Below are 12,137 nucleotides of genomic sequence, written 5' to 3' on the forward strand. Positions count from 1 at the left end.
ACATGATGGCCTTCAAATGCTATTGAACTCCAACTCCCATCAGCCCCAGCTAGCATGGCCAATCACTAGGGATGATGGGAACTGTAGTCTAACATCTGGAGGGCTGTAGGTGGCCCATCCTTGTTAAACCATACTAGATTTCTGTAGAAGCCTAGAGATGTGCTTTTGCAACTCCTTCTATAGTCCACATGATGAGATGCTGGTAGTGATTTTTCCCCCAACTCTTTAATCCCATTGCATATGAATGCTGACTGTAGAATGGTCTCATCATTTTGCTTGCTGTATCAAGCACTCTCCTGTATTATACTTCTGCATTATCTTCTAATCAAGGAGTCAACCTGTCTTCCATCCAAAGACATTTTATCATGCCAAGTTGTTTTTTTTTTTTAAAAAGGCATGTTGGAATTTATTACATGTGAATGCCGCCTCAGTGGCTCTACCCTTCTAGCCACAGTCCTTTATTCATCTACAGTCTAGATGGAAAATAGACAAAACCATGTTTCCCCCCCCCAGTATAACCCTGACAGTACACCTCTTTCCCAATCTGTGGGACCCCTTGTTGAAATGAGAGAGTAGTTTTAGCCTCAGAGCCTATTCAGTGTGAAATCTATGTACTACACCTAATACAATACTAACACATTTGTTTATGCATTGTTTGTAAGTTGTTTTAAGTTTTTTAATTAATTGGGCAAAGGTCTCAGTTGAGAACTTGAGATCTTAAAAGTTGAATGGGCCCATTCAATGGGAGTTGTCCTGTGGCACAACTCTCTAGTCCCCATGCCCAACTGTAACTAGGCCTAAGAACAAACAACAGAGGCCTGAAAGATCTTAAATATTATGGGACAGTGCAAGCTTTCATGGATAAGATGCCAGGGTGGAAAAAAGTAGTAAACAGTGGGGTCAAGTGTCATGCAGTGCAAAAAGTACAGTCTAACTATTCAATTAAAGTTTAAATGTATGCAAAATAAACATGACTATTCACAACAGCAGTATTTGATGATAATACAGTCATCTTAGTATTGCTGATGTAATTTATTCCCAGACAGCATCAAACTCCCTGATAAGTTCTGTTTCTTCAGCTTCATATTGGCATTTTCCTCTGCCATTCCTTTTTAGGAACTGCAACTTTTATGTTAGTAGTGGAGTGTCCTGGGAGACGTAAATGTGTCACCTCTTCCCCCAGTGTCTGCACTGACATTTCTAATGTCTAATTTGTGTCCTCTGATTATTTGCATAGAGATTGACGTACAGTAATATTTCAGTTAAGGAATCCAGGAACCAAGCTCCTTTTAATGAAGGCTTTTTAAAAGGTGAAACTGACTAGCTTTGCTTTGCTATGGATAAACTTTCAAGCCTGTGCCTTTGCTTTAAAGTCAAACTGACAAACCTTTGCTTTGCTATCAATAAACTTACAAGCCTGTGCCTTTGCTTTGCTGGGGTGAAACTGAAAAACCTGTGTGTTTGCTGTGCATTAAAGGGATCTCTTGTTGAGCCTCAGCTATCCCAGAATGGACAGGGAAGGGGGAGGCATGAGTTGCAGGCGCCTCCGCTGCCAAAGGAAGCAGAGTTGGGAATTGTTGAGTCTGAGCAGGACCTTGCGGGAGGGGGTCAGCCTGCTCACCAGCCAATTCCCACGGGTCCCGCACTCTCCGAGGAACACAGCGCGCCGCCCCCAGCTGCTGCAGAAGACTTGTTGGGGGAGGCTCCAGAGACAGTGCCAGCTCCTCCCTTGCCAAGCAGTTCCCAGGAGGATACCAGTGTAGCACAGCCCCCTGATCTTGAGCCTGTTGCTCAGGAACAGGTGTCTTCCGATGAGCCGTTGGAAACACGCCCTCTGTCCCCGTGCTCCCGCCGCCGCGAGAAACGGACAGGGCAAAGACAGGAATTACGCAGGAGTCAGAGATCACGTTCGAAAACGTTCCCTTCTTTTTTCAAAAATGTTCCCTTCTTAAGCTTGCCGCATACAGTGGGGAGTCGTTGAGTCAACTTCCTTCACACGCTGCAGAGCATGTCTAGAGTGTAGTTAGGAATTCTAGTGAGTTAGCGCAGGGTTTTCTATGAAGCGCAATGCCTTTGATGTATCCATTACTCTAATAAAACGAGATTTACTTGCACCTACGCTTCAGCCTCGTCCTTCTGGCTCTGAACGGGACATCTCTTGGGGCTGGTTCACATATGAGCCAAGATCCACATTAAAAATGCTGCTTTTTCCATCACGATTGATTTTGACAGTTCACATACTTCCGCCCTCGCTACGAATAAATGGGCTGTTTTTCTTTTTAGCATTCACACGCGTGTGCGTTTATTGCTATCAGAGTTTCCTTGTTGCCGCGCCCACACATTAGAATGTTAACTGCGGAGGCAGGGAAGGGGTGGCGTTTCCCTAAATGAAGGGAGGAATAGGCGCTTGAAAGGAAGGGAATCACGGCTGCCCTACTAAAGGAAGCATTGACCGTTTAATATTATCACAGTGGGATGAGTGGAGCACATGCTGGGATGAGACACCAAGGCGGCTCCCCTTTCCCCTGGACTTTGGGCGTTTATAAATTACCCCAGCGGCGCCTTCGCTAGCCTCCTCTTGCTGTGGCTGTGTGTGCTCCAAGCCTGGGTGTAGCGAGCTGTGCGTAGCGGCTTACACCCCCCCCCGCAGCTCAAGTGAGAGAGCTGGCCAAGGCTGACGGGGAGTCTCCCTCTCTGGCGGCCAGGCAGGAATTTCCCAAGCTCCAGCTCTTCCCTGCTACCCTCGGGGAGTTGTTGGTGTCGCTGCTGAAGGGAGAGGATGAAGGGGTGGAGGGAAAACCCGCTCACATCACATGCAGAGAGCTTTCACAGAAGTAGATATTCTCTAGGGTGAATAATTTGGATGAACGTGATTTTGTTTAAAGGAGCGGGGGAGGAAATGTATTGGGGGGGAAAGCAGGAGAAAGGAAGGCAAGAGTGACCAGAAGTTGCTTCGTCAATGGCAGGAAACAAAATGACGCCCAGAGACAGTTAAAGGGGCGGAGAAAAGGGAGAATCTAATGGCGAAGAAACTGCGCAGCCAAAAAAAGGCGCTTGAAAGGTAATACACGGTAGACGTGCACCGAGGCAGGTGCGAATTTTAAAAGCAATTTCGGGTTTTTGTCGCATCGATTTAATCCGGAGTTAAAGGCAAAAGCAGCTGAATGTACTCACGTTGGGGAAAAAGTCATGCAAACAGTCCAAATTAAAAGGATCTGCAAAAAACATCAGATCTGAATGATACTGGCATCTGATCAGGCCCTTGCTTTCTCCCAGGGCTGGGGAGGGAAGGATACAATACGATGCAGAGGAGGAGGAGGGGGGAGGTGTGGGTGCCAGGTAGGCAACTTTTAAAGCCCATGTTGAAGCTGCCCCCACCATTTCTGAGCAGGTGTGTAGGAACCTATCCCTATTCTCTCCATGTTATTCCTACCTCTGGTACCAAAGTTTCTGTTTAAGAAGTAAGTTCCAGGAATGCATCTACTTTGTTAACTGAGGTTTTACTGTACTTGTCTTTTGTAAAAGGCAGAAGGGCATGACTGGCAGGTAATAGCATATTATTATTAATATATCCACATTTTTGTCCTGTGTTTCAGACAGTTATTGACTCCCAAAATGGCTCACATCAATTAAAAAAGAGGGAGAGACAGACAGATGCTGCCATCAGGTTTGCAAAGCAAAAAGACAAGACACATAATGGAAGGGATGTATGTACTGCTTTCAAGTCAATTCTGAATTATGGCAACCGTACGAATAGGGTTTTCATGAGGCTGAGAGGCAGTGACTGGCCCAAGGTCACCCAGTGAGTTTCATGGCTTTGTGGGGATTCGAACCCTGGTCTCCCAGGTTGTAGTCCAATACCTTAACCACTATACCACACTGGCTCTAATGGAAGGGAAGTGGATGGAAAAGGTAACGGAGAGATCAGGTCTTCAAGGCTGGAACAAAGTGATGAACTCCTTGCTGGCATTTATATCTTGTTTAGGCCAGGTGGATCTTCCTTTGCTGATGTTCTTGCTTGAATAGGTGTTGGTGGCTCTTGTTCCTTTGGCAGACTGATTGGGCCAGAACTTCTTGCTTCTCAAATCCCAGGGAAACTTTTTGTTATGCTTGCTGAAACAGACTAACATGGCAACAGAAATAATAATGTACATTTTTTTGTAAGATAGAAAAAGGCCTCTGGGTTATACCTTTCCCCTTACATATCACATAAGCATTACATACAGAGATCATGCCCTGTTGATCTTGATGTCTTGTATTAAAATGTTTTGAAGTTTTTTGTTTTCAAGATGTTTTAGAGTGTTTTTAGTGTTTTTGTTTGCTGTCCTCGGCTCTTTCTAGGAAGGGTGGGATATAAATCTAATAAAACAAACATACAAGCCAACTCTGTCGAAATCTTCTTAAGTAACATTATTACAGGACCTAATAACATCAGCTACGTCATTCACCTGCTCATCTTCCAATGTTGTATTCCTGCCAACCAGCCCCTTTCCCCTCCCTTTTACATAGGACAAACAGGTTAATAATATGACAAAAGAGTTTTATGGAACTGTAAAAAATCATTGTAGCATAGAATGTTGTGGAACACAACATATTTTATCAGATGCAAATTAGGGCTTGTCCACCCTGGAATTTAGTGTGGATTTGAAGCTGTTTGTGTCTCTATTTTTGTTGGGGGGGAGGGGGTATCCACACAACATCCTCACCCAAGTGGTAGCCTGCACTATGCCCCCCAAATTAAAGTTTTCCTGATCAGATAATCCAATAAAGGCAGAAAATCCAATATACAGTCACATGTTATTTGGCTGGATGCACTGAAGTGCATTGTGTAGAGGGTTTTTTTTACATATATGGTCTGTGATGACATTTTGCTAGATGTCATCTATTACCATGCTGCCTACTTCCATTTTGTTTCCATTAGCCGAAAGGAAAGGATGCAGCCTGCCTTTTTCCACTGGTTGTTTCTGAAGACACATTAGCTGTATTTTATTTTTAAAACAGCTCTTTTACACAGAACTGCTCTTGCACAAAACAGTTGCATTAAAAATAAAAACAAAAACAGCCTTTGCAGGTCCAGGAGACGGAAAAGGGGAAGAAAGGAAGTGGTAGCCTTTTGAACAAGCAAATCCAAATCCTTGCCTGGCTAGGAGTGACACATGCACATTTTTTGATCTACATTTGCACAAAAGAGCAGTCAAAAAATAAAAAGAAATGTATTTCAAAAATAGTTTTTGAAAATGTGAACACACACATATGTAAACAGTTATGAGCATGCATGCCCGCCCCTCAACAGAACTCAGGTTTCCTGGCTTGGAGGCACAAACTATTATTTTTGACTCTTCTTTTGTGCAAATCTGGCAGATCAAAAAACTTGTGTCTGTGTTATGTGCACTCAGGTAAATAAGTACTTGTGTGCATGCCCACAATGTTAGGGTTCCTGAACTCATTGTTCACAGGGAAGTACTAATTGAGGGGCAGGAACAACATACAGCGTGAATACATCCCATCAAGTCCTACCCATTAATGTGAGTAGGAAACATTGAGAGATATTTCAGAGTAGTAGTGTAGTGGCAAACTGAGAAGTGCAGGGTACCTTCATGTTAATCACAGCCATGCCCCCTCCATGTTTTTTTTGCTGTGGGGTTGAGAATGAGATCCCTGTTAATGCCTAGGGACCAATAAGCATGAAAGAGGAGAGTGTTAGCACTGAGCAGAGTCTTCTCAGTGGCTGACTTACCACCTTTCACTCTGATTGGCTCCAATCAGGAAAGGACAAGGAAGCATGTTAGAAGACTCTTCTCAGTGGCTAATACACTCCTCTGTCATGCTTATTGGCTTATAGGATGCTAGAGACATAGTGACCCTCTGGGACCATGCTCCCAAAAAAATAAAGGGTCTAAGACTCCTCCCCCCAAGACCCAGCACAACTATACCCGTTTAAGAGGCATGAAATTGAAATCACTCACGTGTGGACAAAGATGCACAGACAGAAACAGCAACCCACTTACACATTAGCATCTCAGTGTGAAGATAGCCAATATCTTTAAGGAGCCTCAAAAGTTACTTTCTGTTGTGTCTGCTGAAATAAATTAACATGGCAACAGAATTAACGTAAGATATTTGTGATACAGAAAAAGGCTTCTGGGTTATAGTAACTTGTTTCGTTGGGTGCTATTTCAGAGTAGAGACACAGTTAACTGTTGTGCCAGTTCCAGTGTGTGTCTACCTCTCTTTTCTCAAAATGGGGGCACATGACACTACTCTTAAAACTCTTAAAACCTCATCGGATCAGCTCCAGTGTTTTTCCCCTCCTTTAAATTCAGCTTCAGGGATGTTTTGCAACTGACTGGTAGATCCACCCCTTTGTCTTCCAGGTGTGGCCAATAGAAACACTTTGCTGCAAGCTCAGGAGAGACTGTGATTGGCCCAATGCTTTGCTGTGGGAGGTCCTGAAAGGTCTGAAGACAGCAATGAGGAAGGGAGGTGTGGCCAACAGAGGGCAGTGTCACTTCAAAACAGAGCCAGAAAAAAACATTCTGGCTGCTTTTGAAGCAACTAGGGTACCCACTGCTGTAGACAGTTGACAATTTGTACTATTTAGTATAGAAGTGAAAATGATTCAAACAGATGCTAGGATGTTTTATATTGGGGCTTAAGGTGTGATATCAGCTTTGTGCCAATACACACCAGGTTCTCTCTCTTTGTATGTGTCTGTGTGTAAGCAGCTTGGGGGGAAACAGCTTACGTGAAAATGACTTCTGAGAAGGGTTAAGCACTCCTTTCCTTTCCCCTCCCCTTTCTCTACTGCAAAGCATGCCCTCTCCAGAGAGCCTTTTGCAACAAGTCTGGTGAGCTATCTTGAGTGACACACAGCTGCTTTATAGTCTGTTGCTTGGCCTTTTGCCCCTGCTCAGATACCAGAATTGTTTTTATTTCACGAGCTGGTCTGGACAATCATTATTAACTCACCTCAGACTTTACTAAATATTTTCTGTTGGGATCAGCTTCATACTTACAGGCTGAAATTCTGTGCATGCTTACTTGGGAGTAAGCTCTGATGGAATCAATAGGACATGACTGAGTAGACATCCATAGAATAAGTTAAGGTTTCTTAACTATGTTTTCTCTTCTAGTTTTTTTAAAAATGTGCTGTGCTGGATTCTTTTACTTTATTATTACATATCATACTTTTCTTTCAAGGAGTTCAGGGTGGTGTGCATGGTTTACCCCCTTTTATCCTCACAATAACCCTGAGAGAGAGGCTAGACTGAGATGAGAGACAATGAGTGGCCCAAGGTCACCCAGTAAGCTTTATGGCTATGTGGGGAATTGAACCTTAGGCCCCAAGTCCTAGTCCAACACTCTGTAGAATCAGATCCTATTGATGGTATAGAAATTACTAGTTATAACACTGGGGTCCAGAGAGTAGGGAAGATTTAGAATGGTGGAATAGTGTTCAGGAACTTTGAGAAACATACTGACAAAGCAAAAAAAAAATGCACCACCACCCGCTCCCTGATTTCAACACAGGCACTTGGGGCATCTGATGGAATCAGAATCCATAGTGTAATAAATATTAACCTTCCAGTTCCACAGATGCATGCAAGCCCTGATCAGGTTAGCTTGTGGATGGAAATAATGTGCAGGGTCACTGCAAGTGACATCAGGGGGGGGGAACAGTCCTGTTTTCCAGAAAATATTATTTTTCTAAAAGAGCAGGGGATGAGATAGAGTGGAATAAAGATCAGTTCTCCTCAAGTGAAGTCGTCTGGTTTGGGTGGCTAAGCTACACATGGATGTATAAAACACTGGCTGCTATTTTTAAGTCACTGGAAATTCTTTCTTCCCCACATCCTGGCAGCACATATTTGAAGGATGTTTATTCTGCAACAATGTACAGCAACAGTGCCATCTATTGACACTCCCGTTGTCCACAGTATGCATTTAAGTATGTGCAATTCTCTTTGGTGTCATCAGACCAAACCTGAAGCTGTTTACCAGGTCACCGGAATGCTCCTTCTTGTGTGTCATCATGAAGGCATCACACAGGTCTCAGTTAACTGGACACATCTTGGAAACAAAACAGACTCATGACAACATCACCAACACTCAATATGTATTTAGACTGGATATGTTACAATATAACTTTATTGCCTTCTCTTCTTACAGTAGGAACAAGTAAAGGGAGACTTGTGCAGGGCCAGCCTGTCAGCTTCTTGCCTGTGCAAGAAGTTGAAACTGGGTGCCTCAAATCCCAAGCCAGCATCCCAGCCCATGAAATACATGGACTTAATAGCATGGGAAAGTGTTGGTCTTAAACTGAGGCAAGTACATGCACAATAATTGTAAACAGAAAATGGAAGATGCAGATCAAATCACAAACATAAGAAAAGCCCTATCTAACTGTTAGATAAGACCAAGGTTCATCTCATCCTGTTTCCTATTGTGGCCAGCTAGATGCTTCCAAGAAACCCACAAGCCAGATATGCACTCCGCCCATCTATTTAATCTATATGCAGAACATATCATACGGAAAGCAGGATTGGATCAAGATGAAGGAGGTGTGAAAATTGGAGGGAGAAATATCAATAATTTAAGATATGCAGATGATACCATACTACTAGAAGAAACCAGTAATGATTTGAAACAAATGCTGATGAAAGTTAAAGAGGAAAGCACAAAAGCAGGACTACAGCTGAATGTCAAGAAGACTAAAGTAATGACAACAGAAGATTTATGTAACTTTACAGTTGACAATGAGGACATTGAACTTGTCAAGGATTATCACTACCTTGGCACAGTCATTAACCAAAATGGAGACAATAGTCAAGAAATCAGAAGAAGGCTAGGACTAGGGAGGGCAGCTGTGAGAGAACTAGAAAAGGTCCTCAAATGCAAAGATGTATCACTGAACACTAAAGTCAGGATCATTCAGACCATGGTATTCCCGATCTCTATGTATGGATGTGAAAGTTGGACAGTGAAAAAAGCGGACAAGAGAAAAATCCACTCATTTGAAATGTGGTGTTGGAGGAGAGCTTTGCAGATACCATGGAGTGCAAAAAAGACCAATGATTGGGTGTTAGAACAAATTAAACCAGAACTATCACTAGAAGCTAAAATGATGAAACTGAGGTAATCATACTTTGGACACATCATGAGAAGACATGATTCACTAGAAAAGACAATAATGCTGGGGAAAACAGAAGGGAGTAGAAGAAGAGAAAGGCCAAACAAGAGATGGATTGATTTCATAAAGGAAGCCACAGACCTGAACTTACAAAATCTGAACAGGGTGGTTCGTGACAGATGCTCTTGGAGGTCGCTGATTCATAGGGCCGCCATAAGTCGCAGTCGACTTGGAGCACATAACAACAACAAACCTCATCTCAGGCAAACCTAGCACAAGAAAGATGCGTCCTGGTTGCTAGGGGAAAAGAGAGGGCAAACTATGGAGATTCCAAGGACTAGGGGAAAAGAGACAGAAACAAGAAAAATGCACTAAAATGGATGAGAAGATAGCAGCTGTTTAGGACCCCAAGGATTGCTATTGCCTCATGCCCCAAAAACTCATTTATCAGTCACAACTCTGACTTCACTGACAGGCAGGAGCAGCCAGGCTGGATCATTTCACAGAAATTGCTTAGAAGGGTACCTGCACATTTTGTTCCACGAGTTCGTTTCTCAGAGGGCTAAAAACTTACTTAAAACAAAACAAACACACACACCCAAGAAAAAGCTCAGATTCTGGGCTACCCCCTGGGGGAACCACTGAAGGCCTTTGTGGGTGCCATGGCACTGAGGGTGACTGTTTGGCAACCCCTAATCTAAGCTATTGGCCATCGCATCTTATGGCAGTGAGTTCCATGAATAGGTTACAATTTAGGATCAGACCAGTCATCCAATACAGCAAATTATCATGAAGAAAGAAGGTGTTTCCTCCACATGAACTGTTTATAATAGCCTGTCACTGTCCTTTAAGTTAAAGGATTAACTTAAAGGCTGGGCTAGTTTCATCTCTGAAGCCAGCACTGGAAATTTTCACAATCACACATTCTAGCTGTCTAGATGGCTCTCATATCCAAATTCCCTTATGACACTAACCTACAATAAATAAATTTACTTTAAAAATACATAAACATATAAAATGTCATAAATTTAATTACATCTTAATGAAATTTATGACATTTAATGGGGGACATTCTTCTACTGTTGATAATTTGATCTTTAATTTTTAAGCCCAAGGATTTTTTTAAAAAATATGGGAGGCAGGGTGGAATGCGGTATGGTAATGGTAGCCAGGATAACAAAAGAAGGAAATAGTAAGTGGTGTGTGTGAGAGAGAGGAAGAGAGAGAGAAACTTTTAAAATGGAAAGGCACAAATCTTTGATTTGGTAGCCCATTCCCTATTGCTAACCCACACCTGTAGCAAGTAGAGATCTCGCTATTTTGCAGAGGCCTATGTTTCATACAAGATCTGGAGAAAAATGTTTGTTAATCCATTCCAGCCTCAAAATTAACTTGAATTATATGAGTTAGAAACTAGTTCTGATTATAAAAATGAAACACATCAGCTTAACCTGCCACTCACAAAACAGATGTTAAAATGTTGATATAATTCACAATTAAATGCCTGAGCCAAGCAGGACATGATACCAATGTCTCATTTCTAAAAATTACCTGGAAAAATAAGTGCGCCTGTTAAAATGAAATACTCAAAAATGCATACAGTTGTGCAGTTCATTTTTCCACCGAATACTATTTGTCTCTGTTCACTGTTTAATGTACATTACATAATTTATGTAACTACTTAAATTATGTAACCAATGTAAAGGAAATGTCAAAACATTTTTTTTAAGTCATCAATTACATATCATTTACAGCCTTAAAAACAATGATGTGGGTGAATACTGGTCATATTTGCTGGACTGATTTCCATTCCTGACCACAGGCAAACATGCAAACTACAGCATTTATTGCTTCCTTTTCCATTTTCATTGCAATTGTCCAACATCCCTGGTTGTCGCTGATGAAATGCTGTTGAAAACCACTTGAGAATTGAAGTGTTCATATGAGGTTGGGCATGATGCCATTATACTCCTAGGATTGCTCCCTGCTCTAGGGTCTTTAACCACCACTTATTTCCTTGCCAGGAATCCTTTCATCTGCGATATTGCTGTCAGTCAGACTACCGTTAAGAGTCCAGGAGGTGGATCACTGGGGGGGGGGGAAGTGTACATTCCACTGATGAAAAATGCAGTGAATGCCTTGTTTAGAGTTGGCCATGGTAAGCATAACCATTGCTTCCTGATTTCTACATTTGCAGAATGTAAATAAAATGAAAGGGTGAGGGAAATCAAGTGCTTTTTATCCTTCCATTCTGCTGGCAGTCTTTCATCTCCAAGAAGAGCAGTGGGGGGGTTCATCCCTGGCTGGAAGTTTGAATCTCATCTTAATACCAGATGAGTGTGTGCTGTGTATGATCACTCGCGACATCACTGCACCTGATCAGAGGCACTTTGGTCTTTATTATTTGTTCAGCTGTTTCAGAGCTGGGTCATGGACAACAGTTAAGTCCTATGCACACTTATAAGCCACAATGAATCTTATAAGACTTCTGAGTAAACATGTGTAGGGTTGCTCTGCAAGTTCTGACATCTGGCCTGAATGAAATCCTGCTTGTTGGAGTGTAAATGATTATGTGCATCCATGGTAGTCCTTTTCCTATGTAACTTTATTAGAGATGGTACAGTAATTGTCATTGCTTTAAAAGGCACTGAAAAGAGAAATGGGTCTGAGGCCAAGTACTACACCTTAGGGAACACTGGAAGGTGCTTTGTACCAATTCAGACTGTGTCTTGAGTTTTTTCTACAGACATCTTTCCCATCTCTTACTACCTGGAGATGCCAGGAACTGAACCTTGGAGCTTCGGCATGTAAAGCATGTGTGGCACCAGTGCTGAGCTTTGGTCCTCCCCCACCCTCAACCAGTGGCCTTGGGACAAATGCCCCAAAAGAACAGAGGGAAGCTTGCATTTATTCCCAAATTATTGCCCTTAGCCTTTTGTTTTTCTCTTGTCTGTTCTGACTCTGCTCTTCTTTTTCTTATTAATAATTTCCCCTTTTTCTCCCCCGT

This window comes from Rhineura floridana, chromosome 10 (assembly GCF_030035675.1).
Source record: "Rhineura floridana isolate rRhiFlo1 chromosome 10, rRhiFlo1.hap2, whole genome shotgun sequence".
Lineage (NCBI taxonomy): Eukaryota > Metazoa > Chordata > Lepidosauria > Squamata > Rhineuridae > Rhineura > Rhineura floridana.